Below are 8535 nucleotides of genomic sequence, written 5' to 3' on the forward strand. Positions count from 1 at the left end.
CACTAGGGTGGGGAAAAGTGATCGATTTTCCAGAACCAAGTTTTTTTTGTTCCTTTTGGGGCCCCAAACAACCCTAAACTTACCGGAAGTTAATTGGTTTTGTGTCCGCTTGGCGCATTGCATTTCAAATTCGTTGAAAATTTATATGGGAAAACCTACTTTTTTGCATTTATCTTTCTAGAGAGCTCAATAATGATCTAATAATGCACTACATTATGTAAAAGTATAGTATGTTAGATGCCTAACAACTTTGAAGAAGGCACTGAAGAGCTAGGATGTCCCTAAGAAGAGCTATAGCTGTTCAAAGTTGAGTATGTCGATTTAAATGCAGAAAATCTTGTTTTCTGCCAACATTACCAATGTACCGGCGCCAGCAGGATTCCCGTCAGAAAGAACCTGCCGTAACGAGTTTATACACTCAGCTGGATCAAACAAACAAATTCAGGTCAATATTCTAGGCGTAGGTAAAATCTACAACGTGTTTCAGAGGTTACTTCTGATGGAAATCTGACTAACGCCGGTACACTGGCAGTGTTGGCAGGAAAAAAGGATTTGCAACAGAAATTTCGACATACTTATCTTTGAACAGCACCAGTATTTTTTCGGGACACCCTAGCTCTTTGATGTCTTCGGCCAAGTTGTTAGGCATCAAAAAACCTACCATTTGAAGTCATGAAACCTATGGTTTGAGCTACTTTGAGCTCTTCAGAATGGAAAATGCAAAAACGTTGCTCTTTCCATACAAATCTCCATATAAATTTGAAATGCAATGCGCCAAGCGGAGACTAAATCAATCGACTTCCGATAAATTTAGGATTCTTTGAGGCTCAAAATAGAACAAAAAAAACTTGGTTCTGGCTTTCTGCTATCAAGTTTCGTTTTTTCCATATAACGATTCCTCACCCTACTACACACTATTATATTTTTTTGAGGACAATATTATTATCTAGAACTCTCTAGAACTTATATATATATATATATATATATATATATATATATATATATATATATATATATATATATATATATATATATATATATATATATATATATATATATATATATATACATATATATATATATATATATATATATATATATATATATATATATATATATATATATATATATATATATATATATATATATATATATATATATATATATATATATATATATATATATATATATATATATATATATATATATATATATATATATATATATATATATATACATATATATATATATATATATATATATATATATATATATATATATATATATATATATATATATATATATATATATTAATATATATATATATATATATATATATATACATACTGAAAAACTAAACAATCGAAAAAAAAGATTTATTCGACGATCTTTAGTTTTTTTTATTTCTCCAAGTTCTGTTTAATATTTTTAGTTAGCTTATAGTTTGTAGTTTTTGCAGAAAAAAATCGGATTCTTAAAAAGTGAGTGTTTTGAAACATTTAATTTGTAATTATATTTTTGTCTTTTATTTTTCTGAAACATTCTCTTTGCTCTCACAGTGTATATTTTTTTTGAAGGACAAAATTACTGTCTACAACTTTGCTGAAGATATTGTACCTATCAAATGAACCATTTTGGCTTTGTTTTTTTTTTTCATTTTTTTTGGTAAACTAACTTTTTTGTTTCTCATTTCTTCATGATCGGACAGCCATCAATGTTTGACAAATCTTTGTAGTTTTAATGACAAAAAAAAACAGATTTTAAAAAATGAGCTTTGATTTTAAATTTTTCTTCCAACGTTGTTTCCTAAAAAAAAGTTTGTTCAATAGTGTATATTTTTTGAAAGACAGAATTATTATCTACAACTTCGCCGAAGATGTCACACCGATCAAACAAACCGTTTTTGCTCTAAAATATTTCTAACTTGCCGAAATAGCCTTTTTACATAGCTTCTCAACAATGATTCGTGTTTCAAAAAATAAACCAACCAGCTTTTACCCACAGAAACGTCTATGCAATATTTCAACCAAATCAAAATGGTCGATTAAATTGGTCGCACGTTTCTTGTAGAATTGCACTTATGTAAAGCGACAGACATTTCTCGCCAAACATGTGAAAAGGCCCATGTGCCATATGTAAACAAGCCAAATTTTCTCGTTTTTTGATTAATACAAGCAAAATCTGCCCTTACCAATAAGCTTTATTGATAAAAGAATTTACTCTTAATCAAACAATCTTTTTTGTACGGGTAGATTAAGCTTGTATTTATTGAAAAACGTGAAATTGTGGCTTGTTTACATATGGCACATGGGCCCTTTTCACATGTTTGGCGAGATTTGTGAAAAAAAATTAACGCTTTTAAAACATTTGGCTTAGGGTGAACGGTGAATTTACGTAACTAAATAGGGGGGAGGGGGTTTTGCAATTTCTTACGTTATCTTACAAGGGGGGAGGGGGGGGGGTGAATTGATTATCTTACGTAAGAAAAAAAATGTTAACCCTGATCTGCACGAATCTGTACGACATGTGGGTTATATTTTGCGTCTAAGAATCTGAATTTTTCGCATTCTGTTCCCTAATTATTTCATAGAATGAAAAAACGTGTTTATGAAAAAAATGTTCTAAAATATTATTATTTATTTCAGTATCTAGCCCAAGCATACAGTTGAAAAATGATTGCAACAATTATCGCTCGTTATACGAGTTAGAGATTTAGAAGAGTAAACACCTTAAGAATACTTTGTCGAAAGAGCAACAAGCTTTGTTTCATAAAAATTCAAAAATCCAGCAATTGGAAAAGAGTTTAAAGGCGAGTCAGGATAAGACAACTAGGGACAGCAAACTGCTTAAGACATTGAAATGCAATCCGATGTTACTCGAATCCATGAAAAACTTTTTTATTCATAAAAATGCACGAAGATATCCTAGTATAAAATATACTGCTACTTGTCATCGTATAAATTCTGGATCAGCATATAGAAATTTCAGAGGAGCAGGCGTTTTATGCATGCCACATCCAAAATCTGTCACTAGATGGCAGCAATCCGTCACACTTGAACCCGGATTTAATAGGCAAATCATACAACGTATGTCTGTCATTGCGTCTGGACTCCAAGAACGAGACAAGCTGATTGTGTTACTTATTGATGGAATGGCTTTGAAACCGACAATAGGTTATCATGCAAAAAGCGACTACTTTTATGGTCTTCCGAACGACGGTGTATTCAATGTTTATGAAGACAATGACATTGCAAATTTAGCCAATGAGGCAATCACAATCATGGCCAAAGGAGTAGGCACAAAGTATAAACAAGTAAGTAATTTTTAGATATATTCGTTGTTCATAAAACATAACTGATCTTAAATACCAGTACACAGTATCTGGATTAAAGTAACTTGTTACTTTTCATGTGTTTTTCTGTGAAAAAATCGTAATTTACGGGATTTTTTTTACATGCCACATAAAAAAACTATATCTTTTAATATATCTGACACTGCGCGGTTGGTATTTTTTCCTAATAAATTAAATTTTATAAGGTCGTTTTCACAGTTTCCATTTCAGTTATTATTTATTTATTTTACTGCTATTTTTCAAATATAATATTATAAATAAATCTATATGTAATGCTCTTTTTTTAATTATTTCAGACCTTCGGATACTTCCTCGCAAATACAACCCTTAGTTGTACACGACAACAAGAAATAATTGAAGAAGCTGTAAGGACTATGTTTAAAATAGGGTTTATACCGGTTGGCGTAGTGATGGATCAGCATCCGACTAATGTCATGACAGCTAGGGCATTAGGTGTTACAGTAGATGAACCAATGTTTGATATAGATGGGCATCCTGTGTTGTTCTTTTTCGACGCCCCGCACTTATTTAAGTCTTTAAGAAACAATTTATTCAACAAGAACGTTCTTTTCGAGAACGAAATAGTTTCCTTCCAACACATACGTGATTTATACAAAATAGATATTTCAAAAATGCCTCGATTGGTTCCAAAGCTCACTCAAAAAGCTGTCGAACTGCCTGCGTTTTCAAAGATGAATGTCAAATTAGCAACGCAAACCCTTAGTGGAACCACGGCTAAAGCTATCAAAACATACGTGGAATTGCAATGTTTGGAGGAAAAAGTGTTAGCAACTGCTTCATTTATAGAGCTTTTCGACCAACTCTTCGATGTTTTCAATTCTCGATTCAAGTTTAACTTGGCCAAGGTTTGTAAATAAAAAACGTTCAATCTAATTTTGCAAATGGTTGCAAATCATTTTTCGCAAGCTGGCAATCTCTAAAAAAGCACAGTGTATAACAATTTTGTACGATGAATCTAAAGTCCTAAAGTTGTCGTTCAGCTTACAAAGTTGTTTCAAACTGTGCTAGGTATGAGTCAAACTTGCGAAATGGAATGATCCCAAGTGATAATTCACAACCTTGAGTAAGGGCGGGACCATCATCATCAAGGTTATGAGTAATAACTGATTATTGTAATCTTTTTCCATTGAAGCTATTAATTGTTTTTATTTTCATTGTAAATTCATGATATCCTCACTCATGAAAATCCTTTATAATATCAATGTTCAATCTTGGTGTTTTTATGTTTAAAATGAAAAATACTTTTGCATTAGATCAAAAACTGTATACAATAATTGTTTTATTTTCAGCCGCTACGTGCTGCAGTATCAGAAAATAGTGATCATTGGGATTTTCTGAGCAAAATGGAAAAAATAATCAAAAATCTTCAATTTGTGCCGAGCTTTTGTTTTGATGCAGCACAGGTAGCCAAATGCGCTGCCACATTTTGACAAAGGCACAGCGATTTCCTCCATGTCTGAACGGGTATCTGCAAAATATAAAGGCGCTTTTTATGCTTTGGAAAATTTTGAACAAAGAACATGGAGTTTCCTACATATGCACAATAAATCTTTGCCAGGATCCCCTAGAAAACCAATTTTCTAATATAAGACGAGCTTGCGGATCGAATGATTCTCCCAATGCTCTGCATTTCGCAGCAGCACTGAAGTATTGCAGTATTTTCAATAGCCTGCGAGCTGTTGAAAATGCTAACTGTGAAGATGATAATTTCAAGAATATGGTTGATAGCGAAAGTATCGTGGAGTCCGAAAAAGATCCTCTAGAATACGTAGGGAGTGAAAATTGTTGCATGCGTTTATTTTCGCCGATCGATTTTGACAACATAGAACCTTTAGATGCAGCTGAAGGAAATGCTGTTGTGTACATCGTTGGTCACGCGGTTTCTAAGCTCGTGCATACTCCATGCCGTCAAAAAATGATAATGCTGAATAAAAGCGAATTAGACGCAAGCTATACATTTTGCAGAATGAAGCGTTATTCAAAAGCATTTCAATATCCTAGTAATGCTGCGCGGGATATAGGACTACAATTGTTCCTCATTTTCAAGGAAAAGTTTTACGATCTCTTCCGAGAAAGCCGATTCTCTGTTAAAGCAAGGCTCAGAGAATATATTCAACATGGCAATAAGATTATTTGTTTTAAATGCTTTGGCAAATTGATAAACCGTATACTTAATACTTTCATTAATGGACAAGTTCGCAAAATGCAATATTCAATAAATAAAAGGAGAGTGAGGCGCTTAAAACAGTCTGGTAAAGCAAGACGAATGCAATTACCTCCGTACAATATAAGACGCAATTCTAAAACACGACCTCCCAAAGTACGGACTCGACGAAAGACTTCTGCCCGGAAAACAACGCGAAAACTACCTCCTGCAAGTACACCGGTGGTGAATTTTACAAGAAAAGAAACATGTCATGTTGGTAATAATGACGATTCAGATATGGAGCAAACAAAGAGAAGCATCCAGTTACTCGAACAGCTTGTTGCCACATTTCCTAATCGAGAGAAAAAAATCGTTACTCATCGGTAAAATTAGCTCTAAATAATGAAAACAATGGTGTTATTGCTTTTCTTTACAGAGATTGTCATCATCTTCCTATAGATTTTATTGAAAGTACGTACAAAAAGTATAAGCTTGAACTCCGAGAATTGTTTGATAAATATATGAAGTATGGGCGACATTTGTCAAAAATTGTAGATATTTTGGAATGGTATCAGATATCAAACATATTCACTGATGAGCAGAAATATCGCATGAGTCTTTATTTAGAAGAAAAATTACTGACAGAACAAGAAAAGGGGATGGTATGAGTGAATTATCTATTTTTGATAGATATATATATATATATATATATATATATATATATATATATATATATATATATATATATATATATATATATATATATATATATATATATATATATATATATATATATATTTATATATATATATATATATATATATATATATATATATATATATATATATATATATATATATATATATATATATATATATATATATATATATATATATATATACATATATATATATATATATATATATATATATATATATATATATATATATATATATATATATATATATATATATATATATATATATATATATATATATATATAAATAAATGTATAAATGTATGAATGCGTGTGTGTTTTTATTTTTTTTTTTGCAGCATACAGAATTTTTGGATTCTGTTCTGATACATGAATGGGGTTTAAAGATTTTTATTACCCTGTATGAATTCCCTACTCGCGAAGAGGCACTCCAGCACGTAAATCTTCAGGAAGAAATGGAAATATATCAAAGTGATTAATCCAGTTGATTGAGAGTACTCCTATTCATTCAACAATTCATTGTAAATGGAATTCACCAGACCCTAAACGGGAAAACTCACTCCGGTAGTTTATACATTTGTGTTCAATTGTCTTAATTTCACTCTTGTTTGATTTTTAGAATTCCGTAAGATTTGCAACACAATTTGTCAATAGTAACCAGACGGTAAAACGATTCAGCAACATCGGTTCGCGATGTGTGTTTTCAAATGCATTTAGATTTTATTAAAACCACGATCTTGCACAGAGAGTAGTTAGCTGTGCCAATCGAATGCTTTTCTGATGGCTGTTATGGAAACAAATATGAGCAAATGATTGAAAACAATATGTGCAAATGATTACCAAAATCAAATAACGAAAGTTGACTTTCAATATAATTTCTACTTGTTTTTCAAATGAAATCTTTCTTTAATATACTGTTGATATATAACATTCATTCAAATACAGCAACCGTCCAGTTTAAATATATGTATATACGAGCATATGATATGTATATACTACATGTTCCAGGCGTGAAGCGCGCATAATCTCCTTCCAGTATAGTGCGTCTTGAAACTCTTGAAAATTTTATCAAACCTCATCCAGTAGAAAATTTCTAAGTGTGTAACAATATTTGGCAAATAATAAAATAATGTGTGGGCAGATGGTGCACGATTTTCAGTTTTAGGACCGTGGTTTAACTAGAATTGGGAACAGTAGAAAAAAAACCGATCGTTGAAACAAAATACCTTATTGTTTACTGTTTATTGGTGTATAAGCACAATAGCAAGATGTGTAATTTCTCAAGTTAGTAAATTTACTCTACAGCATCCTGAAATCGATCATCGTCCGCAATCTCGTCCCTCTCCGTTTCATTGACAATAGCTTCGTCTTTGATACCAACGTCACTCTTCGGTTCCGGTGCCAGTTCGAAACAATCGATCAGATTCTTGCGTCCTTCTTCTCCGACATTCATGTCGTCGTAATCACCGACACATTACTGAAAAAAGCGAAACTATTGTTAGAAACAAGCCAATAATAGTCACCAAATCTTACCGAAATTTTTCAAGCATATTTCGGAAACCAATCGAATTCATGAACAAAACCGGAAGGATTCCATTAACTGGCCTGGACACCTTGGTTACACATGGCGAACATATTGCTTCCAACTTCTTTATCGCAGCGTTTGCATGCAAACTAGCACATCAAGCAGACCATAAGTACGAAACGAACTTTGAAACTAGTTTCATTGGCTTATATGTTTGATATTCATTCGCAGCCTCATAAGATTTGTCTTTAGAATAACCAATCGTTTTGCACGAACAGAAGAATACTTCATCGCCTTTAGTCGAGCCCCAAACAAAATTTTCTAAAAAACTGTCAAACAGTTGTTTACAAAATGTATGAAGCATTCTTCGAGTGGGAACGAGATACATGCAGGGCGGCAAAAGTACACTGCCTTCATAAACTACTCAAACAGACGTTTTATCAGAGGCTGGGACTTTCGAGTAGTTCATTTCGTACCAACTTTTTTGGAAGTTTTCTTCCCGAGTGTTACGTATGTCTTATGTATGTGGTAGTACCGTCGTGAAAACGAATTCATAAGTGTCAATGAGCACTTTGATGCACACTTCTTTGTTGTTGCACTTTCAAACTGTGCAGTCCATTTTGGTGGGAAGAGCGCAATACTAATTACATTTCATGTTGGCAGCCGACGGACCCGGACCGAATTTCAAGTTGCCGAGTGAACTCGGATGTTTTTTTAGCCGAGCTCAAGATCCGGTTTTAAGTGTGTACGTATCACACTCAATCAGATAATAA

General features: G+C 32.4%; 1 long non-coding RNA gene across 2 annotated transcripts; it reads right to left on the minus strand.

Annotated features, from left to right (window-relative positions):
- Window positions 1-6543: 6543 nt before the first annotated feature.
- Window positions 6544-8222, minus strand: LOC129731413 (uncharacterized). 2 transcript variants are annotated; one of them, XR_008729011.1, is made up of 3 exons: window positions 7771-8171; window positions 7476-7714; window positions 6544-7415 (listed from the first exon to the last, which is right to left on the minus strand). It is a non-coding gene; the product is annotated as an uncharacterized LOC129731413 (long non-coding RNA). The 2 variants fall into 2 exon arrangements; XR_008729010.1 differs by lacking the exon at window positions 6544-7415 and having other exon boundaries at window positions 7450-7714; window positions 7771-8222.
- Between the last annotated feature and the right edge of the window lie 313 nt (window positions 8223-8535).

This window comes from Wyeomyia smithii, chromosome 3, assembly GCF_029784165.1.
Source record: "Wyeomyia smithii strain HCP4-BCI-WySm-NY-G18 chromosome 3, ASM2978416v1, whole genome shotgun sequence".
NCBI lineage: Eukaryota > Metazoa > Arthropoda > Insecta > Diptera > Culicidae > Wyeomyia > Wyeomyia smithii.